The sequence below is a fragment of the Thermobia domestica genome, chromosome 1 (genome assembly GCF_964235325.1).
Source record: "Thermobia domestica chromosome 1, izTheDome1.hap1.1, whole genome shotgun sequence".
NCBI lineage: Eukaryota > Metazoa > Arthropoda > Insecta > Zygentoma > Lepismatidae > Thermobia > Thermobia domestica.
In genome coordinates, this window is record NC_137454.1 from 23,803,740 (window position 1) to 23,828,709 (window position 24,970).

Here is a 24,970-nt window from a genome sequence, read left to right on the forward strand (position 1 = left end):
AGTTTAGTTACTGATCATCATAAAGACGGTAAAATCGATTTCTGTTATTAAAAAATAAGGTTAGATAAAAAGAGCCCAGCTACCAATCTTCAGATATATAAACAATCCTGTATATTTTATAGAATTTTGTTTTTTTGTTACAATCGTGAGCTAAAATATCCCGTCCGTAAGAATGGAATGGCCGTTTTCCAACATTTTTATTTATTTTGAAGATATTGCAGAAAAACTCTAAAATTAGCGGTAGTTTAATTTCGCTGTAGTGAAGACCCTTAAGGTTTCTCGGGTTTTTACCATATTCTCATTCCTCTAAATTTTCTAAAGCCATTAACTTCCATTAATCAACCGTCTCCTGAGCTTAATGGATACAACTGTTAGATTTAAACTAACGATTTAATTTCTAGTTCCCTGCGTAAGCCGAGAAATGGATTACATACACACGCACACACACACTACACCAGTGCGTACGTGGTTCTTCATTTCTCGATGGCTATTGGCTGGATCTAAATTAAATTTAATGGGAAGGTACTGTAGATTGTCTAACGAATAAAGACCGCTATATTTGGTGACCGAGCAGTGTGAGGGAAATTTCCCTAATCTAGGGAAATTTCGTAGGTAAATTTGGCAAAAAGGGAATTTTTTCGATAAAACGAAAATCCAGGGAAATTCTCGCGCTGACTGATTGACTAATAAAAATATTTAATTTTTCTTTGTTCTTCAGAAATAAACTAATATAATAGGAATAGTTGGTGTGTGTGTGTGTGTTCAAAGTAGCATAATTCGAACCCATTGTTGGCTGGATATATTGTTTTGTATTTCTTTGTTTTATAAAGTTAGGGGAAAAGTTAAAAAAAAAGAAAAAAAAAAGCAAACGAATGAAACAAATGCCATTGACACTTCCGTTAATATAGCTAAATTAATCTTATCATATAACTTCTGTCACAAGTTCTGGACACTCAACAAAATGGGGATTTTTTTAAAAAAGAGTGAAAATTTGTCAGTCGAGGGAAATTTTCTTAAAGAAACCTACGACCACTGTCACCGAGCTGGGCCAGAGAAAGGCTCAACCCGCATTGTATATGGTACTTTATTTGTACTTTCTATGAGAATTAATGTTTAAATGAGTAAAAAAGGACCACAGAAATTGAGATCCACACACGCCGAGATCTTCTGAGTTCGATCCATTTTTCTCGGTCTTTCTGTTAAACGTAGAAAAGGCAGCATGAGCATTCCTTCTAGTGAACGTAGTGGGCGGCCAATTTATTCGCTTGACACGAGCCCAAGCACTTACATATGTCAAAGTGAAACTTCATCAAGGAAAGAAAGTTCAACAGCCGTTTATGCATACATAATCACAATCAAAATCTCTTCCCATTTATTTCTTCAATCCCGATAAATTTATTTAAAAAGAAAGAAAAAAAAAACATAAAATCATGAAACAAAATCTCGAAAAAACAGTTCACGGAAGTGAATTATTATTCAGGACAGAAATAAAACAACCCAACCCGAAGAAGAAAAAATGGCATCTACGTTAGAACAACAGATGCGTGGAGTTTAGATTCTGTTTATATCTTATTGGTTTCCAACATTGTGATAAGCATCATGAAAGGCAATGACCAACGAAAAGGAACGCTCTCTGATCAGACAATCCGGCCGGAAATGACGCATAAATTACATTGGGATATATATAGCATGTTTAGTAAGTAGCAAAAGTTTTTCCAAAGAAACAGAAGGGGTTGTTGATATTGAATTGAGTTTTACCCTCTTACCTGCCTGCTTCCCCCCCCCCCCCCCCGAATGGAAGCTTTCTTTGCTTGACAAGTTAGAGGGTGGAGAAAGCGGAAATAAAACGCATGCTCCTAACAAACGTTATTACAGAAGATCAATGTTTCACAACTGAAAGCAAACAATGATGCTAGGTTTTTGTCCTATGTTTTCAAACACTACTTACTATGTTTCTGGCTTTTTTCTATTATACTGATCACCAAGGTAGTCATATTAATTATTTTTTTGTTTTGGTCTAAGCAGGGATGTAACCCTGGGGGTTGAGAGGAAAACTGGGGCTCCCCCCCTTAATGGAGTTCGATTAGTATTATGTTTAATACTAATCGGATATTAAGAATATCTACTACGTCAACACGTTAATGTAATTGGAACATCGAAAATTGCACTTAAAACATGAGGCTGTATCAGTTTCATTTAACTTTAAAATAATAATAATAATAACAAGCAGTGGCGTATTTAGGATTGTATTTCGGGGGGGGGGGGGAGCTATGCACAACACGTGAATAAACACATTTACTTTTGCCTGCCGACAAATTTTAATGAAGTTCATTTTCTTTCCTTTAATGTTTGTATAATGACATTTCCCTGTATGAGGAATGAAAACATTGACTGAGAGTGGGGAGAGGGCAGTAATAACTGAATGGAATGAAATTTGGCAAATATAATGTTATTTCTGAACAAAGAGTAACCCTATAAGAAAATGGAAAGTCAATGAAATTCTTAGAAATGGTAAAAAGAATTATTGCTGTACGTGGAATGCGAAAAACTAACAAATTTATTTTGTGGAGGGGAGCTTGGACCCGATAGCCTCCTAAATACGCCACTGATAACAAGTGAGTTTCGCTTCATAGTGTGAGACTACAGTAGACATACAAACTATACGAATTCAATGCTCCAACTTGAAGTAGACATCTATAACTACTAGATTAATAGGATGAATAAGAACAAAGATAGAACATATTCATCGGACATGTTTTGGTTCTATGGCGATAAAGGCTGAAACGGAAATCGTTAACTTGAGCCACTTCCGGATTCAATAGAGGGTTAAAGGAGGAGATAGAACCCACTTTCGACAAGCTGAATCCATTGCAAAAAATAATAATAATAATAATAATAATAATAATAATAATAATAATAATAATAATAATAATAATAATAATAATAATAATCTTGATATCTCTTCTCGCTTTTTCTCTAATATCTACCGACAGACGGACGGACAAAGCCGTTCTATAAGACTTCCGACACTTATGCATACCATAGTTTGGAAGTATAATAATAATAATAATAATAATAATAATAATAATAATAATAATAATAATAATAATAATAATAATAATAATAATAATAATAATAAAATGTATCCATTGAATTCAATCCTACACCAAATCAATTGTTGTTATCATAATGTTGATATTAAAATTACAGCGTGGTTTGAAGCGAACGTTGTTTTCAAAGTAGTAACATAATGGTATAATCATAGGGTTTATCACGGGAAGCCTATATTTTGTTGATACTGGTTTTGTGTTAAAGGTGCTGTACCTGAAGCTGTTAGAGTCTTTTGTGTTTTATGCCCTTTATGTAACGCCAAGGTTATGAAGGAGGCGACCTACTATTAACGTAGGCTCCAACCCACGACCAGAACTTTAATTCACAAACCATGTAAGAACAAGCCTTACCATACAGACTGTTCCCCACCAAGCCATCTAGCCTCCCAAAAGCTTAATTAGAGAACCACGTCATAGCTTTCGGTACTTTGAAGAATTTGTTGTTATGTGTATACAACGTGAAAAAAAAATAGGTCTAGAAAGCTCCTGATATGTTTCTTAGAAACAGGGCGACGCAACGGGTTGACAAGATGTTAATCACTAGGCTCGAAGTAGTTCAGCTGGTCGCTAACAGATAGCGTTGGAGCGGCGCAGGCCCAAAAAGAGCTCTCACACCAAGTGATTTTTTTAACGTGCAAAAAAAAAAAAAAAACTGCCGCAGTCAGTAAATAAATAATTTCGGAAAAGATTTTGTGTTTTATGATACTGAAAAATCTTCAAGTTGCATATAATTTTAGAAATTTACCAACATTTCGCAAATCTCGAAAATGCAGCTTTATTAATACTAGTCAATCAGCACCTTTAGAAGTTTTTTTTTTTTTTTTTTTTTTGTTAACTTACGCCAATGGTAGGTAATCTCCAATCCCAGTACATTTGTTTTGATTTCATTCTGGCTCACCTGAAAGATAAAATAAAACATATATAAGATTTGTTTACTTAATTCGTCTGTTAATTTGCAGTGTTAAAATGAAAAGAACAAAAACAAATTTCATTTTATGATAAGCTGTGTGAAATTATAATTTTACATGATAAGTATTTATCCGCATATGTAAAACCCTTAAGTCATCCTTTAAATAACTTTCTAGAAGTTTAGTTTATAGCGCTGCATAATAACACTTTAAGAAGTTGGGTGGTCCTTCTTATATATATATTAAAATGCTACAACAGCAACTAAAAGCGCCTGAGTTCCAACCTATAACTTTAGCTTTCAAATGTTTCATTTACGGTTGTGTGAGATTTCACGTTCAACAGACACAAACCTGTATTTTAATAAGTCTTCTCTAAAATCAATGCATGTAAATTGTGCTTCCATCTTCCGAGTTCTTTTGAACTACTTTTGAGGACGTTTATGTTTGTGGGCAATCCATTCGACAATGAGATCTCGGAAACTACAGGCTCTAAAAAGATGACGTTTTCACTGATCGATTGGAAATTTTGCGTAGATTGTCCAGTTCTAATTAAATATTAAAAAAAAAACATGACCATTATTTCTTTATTACATTTTTTAGGGTACACTGGAAGCGTGATATCCTAAGCGTTATACCTTCCAACACCACAATGTTGTATATTGGGGTTGTATATGTCTCAGGCGTTTGTTCCAATGAAAATGGAAGGATAACCATTTCTCGAGTCTAAGATGAATCTTTATTTTTTGAGTGTTTTGCCCAATGAACACCATATATAACTGACATTATAATTAATTGTATATGTAATGTATTTGCTTATTACATACTGCATGCAAGAAGAAAGAAAACACTGGTCATACATGAATTAGAAACTCCAACGGGAAGTAGGCTCAAATCTTGCAAACGGTGCTAAATATTGAGAAAAAATAATCGAAAAAATCTCTTCTTTATGATACCCCTTGCCGATTTTTTAAAATCAAGACGTCTTTCACTTGTGTCTGTAAAGGGACATGTACATATGTTGTGAGGAATGAGGAGATTTATGCTCATATGGGATTGATGCTCTGTGTAGAGAGCGCAGGTTCAGCTAGTATATAAAGATTATATATCTTTATATACAAGGGCTAAACGAGAAACCATTGAACGGGAGCATAAACAGATTTTAATCGTAAGATCCTCGTCCTTTAGTCGATTTTTTTCCTTTGCATATTGTATAGTTCAACCGAACAGTGGGAACGCTCAGTCGAAAAGATGTAATAACTGTTTCACTGAACAGGTGTAACAGGCGAGCCGTCCTGAGCGAGGGTTTTCCTGTTTTCCTCATTCACATCAGGGAAATGTCAGGATAACAACTAACATACAAATCCCATGCCGCTTCCTTCCTTCCCCTTCACTGGAAAAGTGTGCTCCCAAAGGAACACCATTCCCCGTACGTGACGGGCTCAAAGTCATAGATGCCGGTATTGCCCAAAAATATGTACGAGAGTAATCGAAAAAAAGTTTCAAAGCATAAAACTTTTGTTATCCACTTTAACTAAATGAAAATTTATTTGAGATAAATAACATGTGTGTCTTGGTGCACGTCTAAAGACTTCGGGTTCTGATAATGTACAGTACATTCTGATCTGAACATGCTCTCTTTAGTTCTTAGATCCTGCACTGAATAAGATAAAATTTGACTCCAAAGGGGAAAGGAAATTGGGTTAAACATTTTCTTGCTCTTCAAGTTCAACTCCTCAGTAACCTGGGGAGTTCAAATTGGCGTTGAGGAATTAGTTTCAATTTTGTTGGACTATTTTAAGTGATTAGATAACATATGTTACGTGTCCTTCGTTTGAACGAATATATAACTGATAGTCCTCATTGCCATTTTATTTCCTTTGTACATTGATTTGTAGGACAAAGTATTTTTTCTTTCTTTAAAATAAATAGATATTTTAATGGCTTGATTTATCTGTTTTTTTTTTCAAGTGTATTTACCCTAATTTATTACTTTTTGAGAACGAAATTCTCTAAAATATAATAATAATAATAATAATAATAATAATAATAATAATAATAATAATAATAATAATAATAATAATAATAATAATAATAATAATAATAATTATTATTATTATTATTATTATTATTATTATTATTATTATTATTATTATTATTATTATTATTATTATTATTATTATTATTATTTTAAAATCTAATTTAAGTAGTCTCAAATCTACAGCTAGATAAGACAAAATGTTTGGAACGCAAGAAGCACTTAAGTAAACTTCAAGAAAAAATTTGCAAATCACACTATTAAAATTCCGGGTTCATTTTAAAGAAAAAAAAAAGGATATTTGCCCTATTAATGGATAAACAGCTAAAATAATGCGAGTGAAGCAAAATAAAGCCTTATGTCTAAATTTTCTTCTGTAATCTACAAAACAAGTACTCTTAATAAAGTTGAACATAATATTTTTCAGTAAAGAAATATTAGTTCATAAAGAAAGGGGGAAAAAGTTTAATTTGAAGGTTGATGCAGATAAATTTCTACAGCCTAATTAAACAATTTCGAAACTTCTAATCTTTCTCAATGATAAATTGTTATTAATTATGTAATACTATTTCTTCGCGATTATATAGTAGTTACATGAGGTATGAAAATTCTAAGAATAAAATTGGATCTCCAACACTGTGATTCTTTTTAGCAACAGACTAAGTAGGTCCAGAAGAAACGCTAAACAAAGAAATAAAAAATGCAATGTAATAAATTGTATAATTACACTACATCACATGATGTTGAATATTTGGAACGTGACAGTTTTCTCCTCTTTCTTTCCGGAACTTTCTTCCTCGACAGATAACAAGCCATCTGACGCTAAACATCACAAAAGGTGCAGTGACGAACTCCGAGAAGAAAGAAAGTTTTTTTTTGTTTAAGTGGGGTGTCCTCCTTTTTTTCTTTTTTCATAAGTGTAATTCCGTGAAATAATACAAAAAATCTGCCACATCTCACTTACTTGCTAACAGATTGACGCTTCTTTAATAATAATAAAAACAAGGTGTGTGTGTGTGTCTGTCATTAGCTTTTCATATAGAACAGAGTTCCCTACATAAATCCTCACCATATCTAAATGCGTATCAAGATTTTCGATTTTCGTCTCAAGTAGATTAGCGGGGGTCAAAACTTAGACATTTCTGTTGTTTCTAAAGATTATCTTGCCTGTATCGTGTAATAATGATCAGCGTTATCACTTTAAATGAGTGGGAGATGTGTTCGATACTCTGAATAGTTGGGAGGTCTTCTTAGCCATATTTTTAGGAAGGGGGAACAAACAACCAACAAACCTAAAAACAACCTAAAGCATTGTAAAGATCTCCTCTTTTGAGCGTGTCTTACTTCTTCGAGCATAACTATAAACAGGTGCTATTGTTTATAAACACGATTACAAGCAGACAATATAAGGAAGAACCGGGAAGACACGAAGCCGGCCTGGAGAAGACCGAAGATGGACGAACCGCCCAGAAGTCATCCATAAAAAAGGACCAGGAGATGACTAGACTATTAGTTCACAACTGATCAAGTAATCTACAGCACCTGCTCCTGGGGTCGCATTGGACAGGGGTGTTTCTTGATCCTACCTTATTTCTGACAGCCGCATTGGGTGTTGATTCCTAATTACAACTCACCTCTGGGATTCGAGTTGAACAAAGAAGGTTCCTTATAAACTGTCTTTCTCTTAATCATTATGGACTAAGGAGATTCCTTAATAACACCCTGGAGATTGCTTTGAGCAAAGGGGTTCTCTGTACATATCTAATTTAAACCATCATCCGAAGCCACTTTACGTATGCTAAGGACTTACTTGGAAGCATTTTATCTTATATTTTACAAAGAAATTTTGTAAAATGTTTTGTACAGAATTATTTGTATAATAAAATTGATGAAGGGCTAATCCCGGACTATTATTGACTCTACCAAAAGAACATTTCAGTATTATCATTCCTTTCCTCGCGCAATCAGCAAGATGAAATGTTATACCCACCGTGATAATCGAACTTACCTAAGTTTCAGAAATGTTGTTAGTCACTGACTTGACCGCATCTTACGTAGTTGATTAGCTGAAATGAGCTTTTGAACACTCGTCACCAAGAAAGCTTCAATTCAGTATTACTATTACTACTAAAATGTAATACTATACTGTATTCATAAATGAATTTAATGTATTGGCATGTCCCCTATTTCACATATCTTTTTAGTGCTTCACATATTCATGTTGATATAAAGATTTTCAAAATACATTACCGTTATATATACAGGGTGTTCGGAGACAACGTCTACAAACTTTAGGAAATGACTCCTCAAAAAAAAAAAAAAAAATGAAAACAATCAGAAACCAACAAGGGTCCGAAAATGTGATGTTTCAAAGGGGTCAGGGGTCGATAAAAAGAAGGATCGTAACTCGAAAACGAAACGTCGGATTAACGTCGGGTGAAAGATAATAATTATTCTGAGCCTAGATTCCATTCACATATTGGGGCCGCGGTGGCTCAGTGGTAGAGCGTTCACCTCTGGTGCTTGGGGTCCCGGGTTCGATCCCAGCTCCCGCCAAGTGAATTTTGTGGTGGACAAACACCGTGTGCGTGGGTTTTCTCGGGGTTCTCCCGTTTCCTCCCACTTTCTTCATTCCACCATTTCATTCATTATTCATCATCACCGTCTTCTTTAGCCTTACCGGCATAATCGTGGGACGTAAAACTCAAAGATTTCATTTCATTTTTTTCCATTCACATATTAGTGAAGCGGAACAGGGAATGAAATAGAATTAGCTACGAAATATAGTAGACAAATTAATGAGGTCTTCTACAAACAAAAAGTGATAAATCAGAAACTGAAAACTGATACAGATTGTATTCTACTGGTTACATTAATGCAACATACGCTCAAAATAATCATTATGTCCTTTTACACGACCTTGATCCGACATTTTGTTCTCGAATTATGACGCTTTATTTTCTGGTCTCTCTCAATTTTCGGTAGATTTAACTCTGACATGATGCATTTGTGCACCCATGTTGGTTTCTTCTTCATTTTCTTGAGAACAATCATAGCCTAAAGTTTGTTTCTTTCTCTCTCTCTCTCTCTGTTTCTAGTATATATATATATATATATATATATATATATATATGAAGTGAATTTCGACTGCTCCCTTCCGTACGAATATCTAGGTCAGTAATATACATACAACAGGTGAACGGATATATATATTGCAATTAGGATGCATTTTTATACTAGTTTCCTTCCAATACAGCTGTCAGGAAGACATACCACCTGATGTAAGTTGTTTTCCACAAAGAAATCATGCACCAAGTAAACTTTTTCCTGGTCAATATTATTATGTTGATTTTAGATTAAAACTCAACAAAGTTAACGATATATATGCCTGCATGTAATTTCTTTCTACATACGACCATTTGTTACGAAAGCTACGTAGGTAAATTATTTCTACTTTTGTACAGATATATATATATATATATATATATATATATATATATATATATATATATATATATATATATATATATATATATATATATATATATATTAGATGCGGGGCAGTTGTTCATCCAGGGACATTTTTTTTTTTTTATATATATATTTTACTTTACAGAAATGAGTATATTTCTGCAAGGCTAAAGAAAAATGTGTTCGTGATATTACATATTTCAGCGTAACGTACTGTAAAAGATACAATGAGACTGCACCAATGAAAAAACTATCATTTGGTGGTGGTGGTGGTGGCGGGTCCGGAAGTCGTTTTGTTTCGTTGTACATACCCAGTACATACCAAATGACAGTGATTGGTGACAGAGTGGTACGTGCCTATGGACATTATTAATTCTAATAATGATCGATTGTTTTAAGAAACAAATTTATTTATAACCAAATAAATGATAGAAAATATACACAAATTATATCCTAGTTCTTGTGTCTCATTAATTTGTAATTTTTTGCTCCTTAAAGTAAATTTAATAGCATGGGACACAATATGCTTTTAAATACAAATGTATTGCAGTTTTACCAGATCATTTATTGACTGAACATGGGATGAATATGGAATCAGACAACTTGGTTTCAAATATGAGAGAGAGAGAGAGGGAGATAGTTATATAGATATATATATACAGGCGCGGATCCAAGGGGGGCTATAGGGGCTATAGCCCCCTTGACACTGAGGTATACACTGGATAAAATGGGCTTCAATCCTGCTTTACACTGGATAACGCGGAAAACTTTATTCAGCGCCTTCCTTGGTTATATCCTGGATCCGCCACTGGATATATATATTCTTAAGATCATTACAACAAGTAGTTCTCATTATATACAAGGTATTGACCTTTGGTACATCAAAACGCATGTCTCTTGATATAATACGATCATTGCCCAAGTCATAAGCAAAAGTCAATTCTAGAAAAGAAGTGCACAATAAATTAAAATTACGTACATGTAGTATATATACTACAGTGATTACTTGTAACCTACATTTATACATAGCAAGATAATAGTTCCAAATGTCGAGGAAAAAAATACATGTTTATACACGAAAATACACGAAAAACATAAATGGCCGTCTCGCTAACGTGTTTTCTTCCCTTATGCAATTATCTTCTTGTACTCAAATCACACTTGGAGAATTAACTTCACCGGATGGAAGGAAGTGCCTGGAAAATTCAGGAGGGTTCTAGGTGTCATTTCCCCTGGTACACCTATTTCCGGGATAAGCAACTTCTCCTAAAGTTACTCTTATTTTTTAAAAGTGAAATTTGAAATTCAATTTTAAACTCAAGTAATTTTCAAGAATAAATGTGTTTACAGATCTACGTGATGCCATATTGTAAGACTATTAATACAATTATACAATTATATTGCCTGAGTTGTGCTTTTTTCTTTTTTCTTTTTTTTTTTTTTTTTTTTTTTTTTTTGAGAAAATCGTCCGAACATAACCCATCCCGAAAGTAAACTACCCCTGCTAGATTTTTTTCAAGGAAAATTGTCTAATGTCTGTACCATATTATAGGTATGAAAAATAAAGACGTTAGAGCTATTTCTTGGGAAAACACCATTTTTAAAAATCAGCTTCAGTAAACAAACTCTTGGAGAATCTTACAAAAAGAAATTTTTCTGGACTTCTTAAATGGTATGACCTGTACCTTAGGTTAGGTTAGGTTCTATGAATAACTCTTTTTTGCAATAATCTTTTCTTAAGCAATGCAGCCTTTTAATTTACGTGATATTTGAGTTATCAGTACTATAACATTTTGTTTTTAAAATGATAGAATTTTCACCCAAAAGAATCGTTGATATATTCAGCGTAATTTGAAATTTCAACAACAACAACAAAAAAGTCTTAAGATACTAAGAGCAACAAAAACTATTCATTCAATTAAATGTTATTAATTATATCTGGAACATAAATTAAGATCATTATATATAATTAAGCCCAAACTCTACAACAGGGAGAAATAAATTTGCTTTTAAAAAGCAACTGAAACCAGCTTTATAATGAAATATTTATCCTCTATAAACTGATTTTAAGTATTTTTGCTCCCCCTGCTGTTGTGTTACTGTATTCTACTTCCGTCCATTATAAGCTTTAGCACAGTCTTTAAAAAAAAACAGTAGGTGTGTCCAGACAAAGACGGCTGCAGAACTTATAATGGATGAGACCCTTAATTACAGCGTGTACTTCATCGCCTGGAAAGAATCAAGAGTGCCAGGTCTTGCTTCAGTTTTGTTTCAACTACTCTTAGGTTAAAACACTTAACACAACTTTATAAAAACAAAAGAAACCACGATTTTTCTCTCTTGAAAAGAAAAAAAAGTAGCCACTCTTACAGCTTAACTCTGAACTAACACCAATGGAAGTAAGAATCTTAGTATGTTATTTTGAATGCGTGTTGGAATTTCTTGTCATTAAACTACGAGCTTAAATATCAACAGGAATAAGAGAGTTCTCAAAATATAACAAGTGTTATACATGACAAGAGAACTGTGAAATACCTACAAAATTCCTATTTGATAAACAGATGCAAGTTAGTTTCGTTGTCTTAGTTCTTAGTTCGGTTCTGTAATAAGAATAAGCGCTTTTAATTCGCTAAATACACTTAACGATTGTTTAAACTAACGTTTCTTGGCATTACAATCCCCTTAAGGCTTACAGCTCAGCATATAGCTTAAACTTAGTTTAATACATTGACTCATTCTGCTAATCTGCTAGACTGTTTTTTTGTAGACATTAGTTAACCACCTTCTTAATTAACTTAAGTAGCTTTTCAAGTTGTCTCACGATGCTGGGTAAATATCAACAATACTGTTCTCTTACCGGGATTCGAACATAGGATCGTATATATCAAAGGCTCTCGTGTTGGTGTTAACGAATCAACTATACATAAAATTTTGAATGCTAATTCAGTTAAATACGTAATTCCATTATGGCCAAGGGCGTCGATACTGGGGGGCCGAGGGGGCCCGAGCCCCTTGAAAGTTCATGTGGCCCTCTACTGTATTTGTGAATATACAATATTTGGCATAATTTGAGTGCAATTTGTCTTAAAATCTTCATATATATATATATATATATATATATATATATATATATATATATATATATATATATATATATATATATATATATATATATATATATATATATATATACCTTCTACATCTGAATGGGCCCCCCAAATTTACAGAAAAATCGGCGCCCTTGATTATGACCGGTGATAAATAGACGTTAGTGAATGGTTTTAACGAATTGTTATAACAATATTTAAGGATGCATTGATTTTAACGATCGTTGATAAATCGAAACGTTGAATCAAGTTAATTCTCAGTAATTACTAGATTTGGAACTGGAAGTGCATGCAGACAAAATGTTCTGATCAGTACAACACTAATAAAACTTACTGATTGCCAGGACCAAACCTGCTGCATATGTCACACAGGATGCCTGGGCATAGGGCAGGGCCAAATTAAACCACCTGGAGGCCCAAGGCTAGAAAAGCTATGTGGCCCCTGCTGACTTCGCCTAATATATTTCTGTGAAAGTACAGTAGAAACGTTAAGGGACTATGTTTCATATTTTTGGTACTATATATTATCGTATGATTATGATTGTATCTTATATGATTCTTTTTAGACAGCCAGCTGAGATTTTGATCAGAGTGGAGACCCCCGTTCACCTGGAGGCCCGGGGATACATCCCCCCCAAGCCCCTCCCTTAAACCGGCCCTGGTATAGGGAACATACCAACGAAGGGGGTCCACCGGGTCTGGACTCCCTAAAAGAAATGTCCTAAGTCGACATACATTTGTGCATTAGTTCTATATTTTTATTTTCTGAAAACACAGGTGGAACTATTTTACAATTACCTATCGTCTTCTCAGGTGCTGAATAATACCTATTCAATAATACACAGACGTAGTGTCTTGTAGTATTGGAAGTCCAGACCCCTCCCCCAACAGCTTAGACCCCACCCAACAAAAATTTCGGGGTGGGCGCCTACTGAGTGTACATAGGTGTTAGGTCTCAGAACCGCTAAACACATACATACAGAATATATATATAAAAAAATCAATGAACAGCTGTTAGTGGATTCATCTTGTATATCAAATCTCACATCAATTGCAAATTTAATAACTTTAATGTACACTCATGTCCAAAATGATTGTCGCATATCTATAACTGTCTTCTTGTAAGAATATAATTTGATAATGATTTTGCAAAGTACTTTTAATACTGCTACTATGTGTATAATCGGTAATTGTATATCTGTGGTAAATTTCAAAGAAAAAGAATTATAAATACGAAAATTAGAATGAGTAAAACAAAATGTTGCTAAATGGACAAGAAAGTTTTATTTTCGTTTTATTGTTCTTATTTACTGCTCTTTTGACATGAGATTTGCCACATGCATGTCTTTACCGATTAAACACATACTAACATTATAAGAAATACCGGGCGAATTCGTTATCAAATTATATTCCTCAGCAACATATTTATAGACATGCGATAATAATTTTAGACATGAGTGTACATATAGGTGCATAATTAATGGGGACTGGCCTAAATTTATACTAGGTAAAATCATGAATATATTTTTACATGGACAAAACGATGTATGAAGGTACCTAGAACAACAGATTGTTACTACGCAAGAGGAAGCTTAATTTAATTAAACCCTTACGGCAAGAGGAAGTCGATTGTTTTCTTTAGCCTAAGGTTCAAATCCATACTGAACAAAATTCTATTTTAGGCTACTGTAACATACATATACACAATTAAATATTGCGGTTCCAGTTCGTTTTTAAAATTACTTTAATAACCACTAAAACTTACTACGACAATTATTTCAATAAACTATTTTTGTTTCTTTTAAACTTTGTATTTACTTAATACTTATCATTCATTTCGCAGAAGTTAAAAAGACACTTCTATCAACTATGGCAAGTTTAAACAAGTCTGGCCATAACATTTGTTATCATAAGGTACCGGACTATTATCCTTGTTGTCCTAAAACTAAATATACATAAACATTAACGTTGCACGACCACAAGAAGACAAATTTTAAAAACTCTGCCCATAATATTTATTATCATAAGGTACCGGACTATTATCCTTGTTGCCCTAAAACTAAATATACATAAACGTTAACGTTGCACGACCACAAGAAGACAAGTTTAAACAAGTTTCGCCATAACATTTGTTATCATAAGGTACCGGACTATTATCCTTGTTGTCCTAAAACTAAATATACATAAACATTAACGTTGCACGACCACAAGAAGACAAATTTAAAAAAGTTTGCCCATAACATTTATTATCATAAGGTACCGGACTATTATCCTTGTTGTCCTAAAACTAAATATACATAAACGTTAACGTTGCACGACCACAAGAAGACAAGTTTAAACAAGTCTGCCCATAACATTTATTATCATAAGGTACCGGACTATTATCTTTGTTGCCCTAAAACTAAATATACATATACGTTAACGTTGCACGACCACAAAATGATTTTCTTTCGTTGAATAGTGATTTAAACTATATTTAAAATAGCAAGAATTGATAGTTTAATTAGTGAAAATCTGAGCTAGGTAATTAGAATATGGAGAAATATTTTAGTTTCGAGCTTTAACTGCATAATCCGTGCAATTTTCGGACTTTGATCGTGTCAATGAAGCAAATTGTATGTATCAATACTCTATATACTATGTTAGTGTGGATAAATTTTAAGATATCAAATACTGTATATGATTAAATGCTATTCTTAAGTAATTTTAAGCTATATTTCTTTATATTACATACTCGTCTGTCGTAATTGGTATTTTTCTGAATTTGACTCCGCCACACTTTTTACCATACCACATGATGACCTTGGAACTGAATCCAAGTGACTTCGAACTTTGTAATAACATATTTATTTTGTAATAACGTATGTAAGTTATTACAGAATAAATGCAAATATTATTTTTTAAAAAAAAGTAGTTAACAAAGAACACAGACAGCATGATAAGTCATCAATTACCCTTGCGTTCATCTTTCTAGTCGTTGATTAACCTAGATTTTTGGGTAATTCAAATTCTGGTCACACTTTAATTTCTATGGATGGCAACACTGATTCATATTTTTGGGCGTAGAATAACACTATCTATTATTGAGGTAAGTTACATTTCATTATCTCTTTTCATTTATGAGAAACTGCCAAAAGAAAAATTGTTAGCTTTTGAAAAAAATTTAGTAGTCTGCCTCCATAATGGGGCGTTTACACTTGGTCGATTTAGTCGCACGGCTAAATCGACTCGTTGCATTTGCGACTAAATCGAAGCAACTAGGCCGAATCAGATCGATGGATGTGTTCAATTGTTTCAACCGAAATTGAATGCTGCTTGTCGACTCGCTCTCCTCTGGTCGATTCGAAATCGACTGGCAACTTTAAAGATGTCCAAGCAAGCAGTAATTGGTACAATTTGCGGTGTTATAGCAGAAGAAAATAGAACGTCTTTCAATTCAGTTGCCAGTCGATTAGTCGCCTTCGATCAACAAGCGATTAAATTGAAGTCCCGTTTACACGGTCGATTAAGTTGAAAGTGACGTCAATTCAACTGAATCGAACGCAAATCGACTAAGTGTAAACGCCCCATAATGGGGCGTTTACACTTAGTCGATTTAGTCGCACGACTAAATCGACTCGCTGCATTTGCCACTAAATCGAAGCAACTAGGCCGAATCAGATTGATGGATGTGTTAAATTATTTCAACCACAGAAAATAGAACGTCTTTTAATTCAGCTGCCAGTCGATTAGTCGCCTTCGATCAACAAGCGATCAAGTTGAAGTCCCATATACACGGTCGATTAAGTTGAAAGTGACGTCAATTCAACTGAATCGAACGCAAATCGACTAAGTGTAAACGCCCCATAAGGAAGGAAGGCTATGGATATCTCAGGCATCAGAGAAAACAGCCATCCAGAACCCACTCAAATTTATTTGCGAACAACTAGTATTAGAATGATTAATAGAAAGAGAATATTCGAGTAAATCCGTGTTAAAATTTGTGATGTTAATACATGCTTCCAATGTTTAAACTTTGTACAACAAACAGAGAACATCTAGTCATAGATATTTATTGAACTTAAGCATGCTTATTTAAATCATATCCGTTCTTTATGAGAAGAAATACGTGATCATGATCAATATGTTTCAAATGTCACGTCCGGTGATGACAAGCATACAAGGTACGTAATGACCTAAGTGCACGTACAGTAAGTACTTCAATACAAATTAATAATATATGCTATCTGAAATTCTTCAATATTAGTCACGTGTAGAGGGCAAAAGTGTCCCCAAGATGAGACGTATACCAATCGATGGATCTCGTTGAGCTGAACAAAATGATAAAGTTAGTGTAAATCCTACTCATCCGTAGTTTTTGAGAAAACCTGACAAAAACTTTTCGTTTTGTAAACCTAAAAATTGATACTCAAGTATAGCCTCATGATACCTTTTCATTATGACATTAACAAAATGATAGAATATAGTATGGTTCATGAGATATAACCCAAAAGATGATAGAATATAGTATGGTTCATGAGATATAACCCAAAAGATGATAGAATATAGTATGGTTCATGAGATATAACCCAAAAGATGATAGAATATAGTATGGTTCATGAGATATAACCCAAAAGATGATAGAATATAGTATGGTTTATGAGGTATAACACAAAAGATGATAGAATATAGTATGGTTCATGAGATATAACACAAACGATGATAGAATATAGTATGGTTTATGAGGTATAACACAAAAGATGATAGAATATAGTATGGTTCATGAGATATAACCCAAAAGATGATAGAATATAGTATGGTTCATGAGATATAACCCAAAAGATGATAGAATATAGTATGGTTCATGAGATATAACCCAAAAGATGATAGAATATAGTATGGTTCATGAGATATAACCCAAAAGATGATAGAATATAGTATGGTTCATGAGATATAACCCAAAAGATGATAGAATATAGTATGGTTTATGAGGTATAACACAAAAGATGATAGAATATAGTATGGTTTATGAGGTATAACACAAAAGATGATAGAATATAGTATGGTTCATGAGATATAACCCAAAAGATGATAGAATATAGTATGGTTCATGAGATATAACACAAACGATGATAGAATATAGTATGGTTTATGAGGTATAACACAAAAGATGATAGAATATAGTATGGTTCATGAGATATAACCCAAAAGATGATAGAATATAGTATGGTTCATGAGATATAACCCAAAAGATGATAGAATATAGTATGGTTCATGAGATATAACCCAAAAGATGATAGAATATAGTATGGTTCATGAGATATAACCCAAAAGATGATAGAATATAGTATGGTTCATGAGGTATAACACAAAAGATGATAGAATATAGTATGGTTTATGAGGTATAACACAAAAGATGATAGAATATAGTATGGTTTATGAGGTATAACACAAAAGATGATAGAATATAGTATGGTTTATGAGGTATAACACAAAAGATGATAGAATATAGTATGGTTCATGAGATATAACCCAAAAGATGATAGAATATAGTATGGTTCATGAGATATAACCCAAAAGATGATAGAATATAGTATGGTTCATGAGATATAACCCAAAAGATGATAGAATATAGTATGGTTCATGAGATATAACCCAAAAGATGATAGAATATAGTATGGTTCATGAGATATAACCCAAAAGATGATAGAATATAGTATGGTTCATGAGATATAACCCAAAAGATGATAGAATATAGTATGGTTCATGAGATATAACCCAAAAGATGATAGAATATAGTATGGTTTATGAGGTATAACACAAAAGATGATAGAATATAGTATGGTTTATGAAGTATAACACAAAAGATGATAGAATATAGTATGGTTTATGAGGTATAACACAAAAGATGATAGAATATAGTATGGTTCATGAGATATAACCCAAAAGATGATAGAATATAGTATGGTTTATGAGGTATAACACAAAAGATGATAGAATATAGTATGGTTCATGAGATATAATCCAAAAGATGATAGAATATAGTATGGTTCATGAGATATAACCCAAAAGATGATAGAATATAGTATGGTTCATGAGATATAACCCAAAAGATGATAGAATATAGTATGGTTCATGAGATATAACCCAAAAGATGATAGAATATAGTATGGTTCATGAGATATAACCCAAAAGATGATAGAATATAGTATGGTTTATGAGGTATAACACAAAAGATGATAGAATATAGTATGGTTTATGAGGTATAACACAAAAGATGATAGAATATAGTATGGTTTATGAGGTATAACACAAAAGATGATAGAATATAGTATGGTTCATGAGATATAACACAAACGATGATAGAATATAGTATGGTTCATGAGATATAACACAAACGATGATAGAATATAATATGGTTCATGAGATATAACACAAAAGATGATAGAATATAGTATGGTTCATGAGATATAACCCAAAAGATGATAGAATATAGTATGGTTCATGAGATATAACCCAAAAGATGATAGAATATAGTATGGTTCATGAGATATAACCCAAAAGATGATAGAATATAGTATGGTTCATGAAGTATAACACAAAAGATGATAGAATATAGTATGGTTCATGAGGTATAACACAAAAGATGATAGAATATAGTATGGTTTATGAGGTATAACACAAAAGATGATAGAATATAGTATGGTTTATGAGGTATAACACAAAAGATGATAGAATATAGTATGGTTTATGAGGTATAACACAAAAGATGATAGAATATAGTATGGTTTATGAGGTATAACACAAAAGATGATAGAATATAGTATGGTTCATGAGATATAACACAAACGATGATAGAATATAATATGGTTCATGAGATATAACACAAAAGATGATAGAATATAGTATGGTTCATGAGATATAACCCAAAAGATGACAGAATATAATATGGTTCATGAGATATAACCCAAAAGATGATAGAATATAGTATGGTTCATGAGATATAACCCAAAAGATGATAGAATATAGTATGGTTCATGAGATATAACCCAAAAGATGATAGAATATAGTATGGGTCATCAGATATAACCCAAAATAATGATTAGCTCCAAATCTTTAACTTTGTTTGACTATAATGTTGTGAAAGATGAGACATGCATGAGTTAATGGATGAGATAGAGCTGAACACAGTGGCATGCTTGAGATTTAATTCTCGTGCTTAGTTTTAGAGAAAAACATTTTATGGCTCCAAAAACTGTGTTGTTCGTGTTGCCAATAATAATTAATAGTTTTTATTCTCCTAAAACAGATAGTTTATTTACTTATTTATTGTATATGTAAACAAATGTCTTCTATATACGTTCACGGGCGGAACCCACCCCAAACTTATCGCAATATTTACTCCCATATCAACGGCACAGATTAAAATCTGCGAATATTAAGAAGAGTAAGTGCATTGTCTCCAATTCTAGTGATGAGCGCGTTTAGTATTTGAATCACAGTTCGTTTACTTCAGCGATTCCTTACTTCTTTCTAACTCCAAGGAAGAGAGAGAGAGAGGGAGACGCAATGCAGAGGGTGTGACACGTTCCTTGTTAGTTTTTCGTGCACGTCCATTTTCTCTGTCAAGAGTTTGTCGCTCCCTCTTCTTGTTCCACTCTTCGTCGCCCTTGAACCTCTTCGGTTACGCCTATTGACAAAGTACACTAACCTCATGACACATTCACTCCGCGGGGAAACCAACACCTCCTTTGATAAATTCAAAGAATATGGCTTTTATTAACGTTCTTCTATGAATTGTATTGACATAATAAATCAAAAGATGGCAGCGCTATTCAAAGGATATTCTTTGCATGTGAATTCCCTCGGCAAAAATAATTTAAGCTATTATTTATATACACTGGGAAAAAACGTGGCCTACGTATAAACGTAGATTCCATACGCAAATCTTGTAGTTTGTGGACTTAACATACAATCCTCTGTAACATCCTGCACCAAACGTACAATTGAAAACATACTACTCTCCGCACGAAAGAAAGAACTGCTTATAGGAGGTCAGGATCTCACATACAGATGGACGTATGTAACATATAGCTGACGTATGTAACATATGTATACGTATGTAATATACAGAAGACTGTTAGATGTCAGACATCTTGCAACGACATGATGTAACATCTAAGCGGGTAAAGGGCAATACAAGTGTACCAAATGAATAACGTATGCTCCGTACAGATTTCCGTAGTAAATATAAGGATCCCGTACATTTGTACAATATACTGCTATCCAGATAACGGATTTTTCTCAGTGTATTTTTGAAAGTTTATAGTAAACTCATGATATACCTATCATAGTCTGGGTTCTGGCCACCCCTCCCCCTCCAGTTTTTACCTTCTCGATCCGTATTGTACCTTAAATTATTTTTACATATTGTAGTATGTTATAGTATGTTCACGTGTAACTTCAACATATAAGTGCATTGATTTTGATTTCTCTTTTCATATTTGAAAGAGTATATCTCGAACAATTACTCGAAAAACTCGATAACGCGAATTTTTGCCTATTCCCTTCAGCTCCGAGTTATCGATGTACCACTGTATACAGGGTGTTTCAAAACAACATCGACAACCTTTGGAAGGTGATTCCTGACACCAAGATAAGACAAAAAGTATAGACCAGCTTGGGTGACAAACGCTTCCTTTCGGAGTTATAGGCTGCCAAAAACATAAAAAAAAATGAACTTTAAAGGTCTATAACTCCAAATCTATGGGTCCTACCGTAGTCGGGTCAAGACTTCACTTACGAACTAATATGTGAGCTGTCCAAAAATCCATGTTTCAGAATCGTAAGCTCCTCACGCAACATTTTTTATAGAGGGAGTTTGGCTACGGGAGTATACTTTGAAGCACTCACCAACTACCTCTATAAAAATTGTTGCGGAAGTGCCACAGGATTCTGAAACATGGATATTTGCATAGGGGACATATTAGTTCCTAAGTGAAGTCTTGACCCGACTGTGGTAGGTTCCATAGTTTGGGACTACGGAAATTGAAATTTCATTTTTTTTTCATGTTTTCGGCAACCTATAATTCCGAAAGGATGCATTTGTGCACCCAGGTTGGTCTATACTTTTTGTCTTACCTTGGTGTTAGGAATCACCTCCCAAACGTTGTCGGTGTTGTTTTGAAACACCCTGTATATATGTTGTGGTATGTTGCGTATAACATCGACATAAGAGGATTGATTTTGATTACTCTTTCTTTATTTTTGAAAGAATATACTTTCCTGGTGGTCCCATATAAATTTCTTTATATTAGGATCTGATGGTAATCTTTGGAGCAAGACCAAAAAACAAAAGGTCAACAAATCTTATGTTGAATTCGGTTAAGATTTCTATTGAAAAAAAAAGCTTTATAATTATACAAAGAAATATAATGACAGATAATTTTGACTACTGGCTCAAAAAAAATGCTTTGTAATGTTAAGCTAGACATCTGTTTGAACTCATCTGTGTTTCTTAAACAATTGTTCTCAAACAAAAATTCTTTATGCTATTAACGCAAAGATAATAAGTATGCACAAACTGAACAAGAGTCGTGCCATTGTGTGCGCCTTATGCAAATGGCCACTAGGGGCAGTATGAGTAGGCAGATTTGTTTACGAAAAACACACACTTTTCATTAACCCTTATGGCCTTGGGTAAGTTAGGTAGAATCGCATTGTCTGGCAACGAAATGAAAATTTGTAACTTTTTAAGTCACTGTAAAGTATGATACATATAGTGTAAATATATCAGACAATATAAAGGAAGCAAATAGTATGGGGGAAATAAAAGTATAAATATTTGTGTGTACCAGTCAGTGGCGCACCCGTAGTCTGGATCTCCTCAAAACTTCATAACTCAATATACATTTGTACATTTTCTTAATAAAACTGTACTTGCTTAAGAGTCTTCATCCCGGCGAAATTAAAATACCGCTAATTTTACAGTAATTATGTGATATCTTCAAATAGATAAAAGATAATCGAAATGTGGAGTAAGAGCGCCGTAGACAATATTATTTTACATGAGAAACCATTATCACGACTCACTTATCTGCTTTCGATTTCGAGCCATTTTGAAAATCGGCATTTATTTTCGCGTTTCTAAACATCTGAAAACGGAAAGCCACTAGGTAACTTGTGATATCGGTACCTCACGCAAAATAATATTGTCTAGGGCGCTCTTGTTCCATATTTCAGTTATCTTTTATCTATTTGAATATATCACATAATTACTGTAAAATTAACGGTATTTTAATTTCGCCGGGATGAAGACTCTTAAGAAGGAAATGATTAACCCATTACCCGCCAAAACCCTTGTATCGTTGTTAATGTCATAAAATGTTTATTCATAACTGTTTGAGATATAAAGACGCAAAATTAGTGTTAAAATAGAAATAGCCGATATAGTTCAGGAAATACAATCCGTCCCATTTTTGGGACAATGGCAGAATACGTAAGCATTTTATATTTGCATTTCACAAACGTCCTTGAAATTGGGAAATTTTTCCAAATGAATACACATTTGCACACTTATTTGTTTTACATACATGTAATTCAAAATTATTTTATTGTTATTCTAAAGGAGTTTTTGCACTTATATTGCACTTATCTTTATGCATTTGTTAGTTCATCTCCGTTATGATTCCGTTTCACAATGAGAATTTCATTTTCTTTATCAAATCTATGGTTCATGAAACCACGTTTTGTTTCGCCATCTGATTGCTGTTCATCAAAGGGCAAGGGTCGATCTCATCACTATCTTACTTTTCTAATAAATTCACAATTTCACCCACTGTGAGGGCAGGCTTATACAATGTCATAGTGTTCTACGAAATGCAACCTTCGTTACTTACCAGCAGCATCTAATTATATCTTTAGAATTACCAATATTGGATAAGACTGGCTGAACAATAACACATAGGAAATAAATACTGACGTAACCAGCCAATGTCCCAATTTTGGGACGCTTGAAATAAATATATGAGAAATTTAACTAAATGCACTTATGTTGCATAGCAGACGATCATATTACTTTGAGATACATGTTGTCATAGAACAAACGTTATTTTATTGAATATGCGGTACAAATATTACGCTAAAATGGAGAAAAGTTTGCACAGCTGAAAAATGCAAATTTGACATAACGTGGCGCCGTATCTTGGCCATCGTATTATTAAAAGTTTGCAAGTAACTTCTGTATCATGCAGAAGAGACTGTAAACAAATAAAAGGAAATGAAATATTGGAAGAATATCTTTCCAAACACTTTCAAAAAATAGTAAAATAAACCGTCCCAAAAAAGGGACAATGGCTGATAATGGGTTTTAATATAGCATGAAAATTTCACCTTACGCTTTATCTGTAATCTTTCAATTGTAAAAATAATCTAGTTCTGTCATTTATATTATATATATATATATATATATATATATATATATATATATATATATATATATATATATATATATATATATATATATATATATATAGTTGGGAGTATTTTACAATTACTTAATCTATCATCTTTTCGGGTGCAGAAAAATACCCTTTCAATACTACATGGACGTAGTGGCTTGTAGCATTGGTCCATTTCCCCAAAGCTTGGATCCCTCGCAATAAAAATTTCTGAGTGGGCGCCTGATACCAGAGATAGCCTATTTATAACGCACTACGGGCCAACATACCTATTCCCTGTTCAGCGTAAGCTCTAAACTCCGATAAACAAAATATTTGTATCCTTCCGCTTGTCACAAATACGATTGGCTAGTGATGTATCACTCCTACACCCAACGGGGAGGATCAAATTATACCCTTGCATTTTGACACTACTGTCTCGTGTTGCAGGGTTGATATGTTTAAAACAAGTGTTTAAAACATGTTTAAAACGAGGGCTGTTGTTTTATTCAGTTTGTTTTAAACAAATTGTTTTAAACGTGTTTTTTTTTTCGATGCTGCTTGAACATGTTTAAAACAACTAAAATATCAGATTGAAGAAGCTAATTTAATTTTCTAACAAACAACCCATCCTTCGCAGGATTTGTGCATGGAGTAAATTACAAGCAGAGTTTTATTCTTATTATAACAATAATTAATTGAACGAAATTCTGCACATCAGTGTGCGTATAACTAAACCAACAGAAATTCAAGTGAAGTATTTGAACATTTATTAATTTCCAAGAATAACGGAGGTTAAACACATTATACACTTTTCTAAGATCCAAATTCACAAATTCAAAACTTGGGTATTTTTTTGATCACTATCATTTCCATAATAATGAACAGTTCTCACATCATAAGCTAGAAGAAATGCTCTGAC

The 24,970-nt window shown here is 33.3% G+C and overlaps 1 protein-coding gene across 2 annotated transcripts in view; it reads right to left on the minus strand.

The window, feature by feature from the left end:
* Positions 1–24,970, minus strand: part of Rab23 (RAS oncogene family member Rab23) — a 364,665-nt gene that overhangs the window by 299,654 nt on the left and 40,041 nt on the right. The window contains exon 1 of one of the 2 annotated variants that reach the window (XM_081755310.1): positions 3,951–3,974. The exons of the other annotated variant lie outside the window; for it this stretch is intronic. The gene's annotated coding sequence lies outside the window, so the exon portion shown is untranslated. Of the gene's footprint in view, positions 1–3,950; positions 3,975–24,970 lie in introns of those variants that run through there. 2 annotated transcript variants of the gene reach the window in all.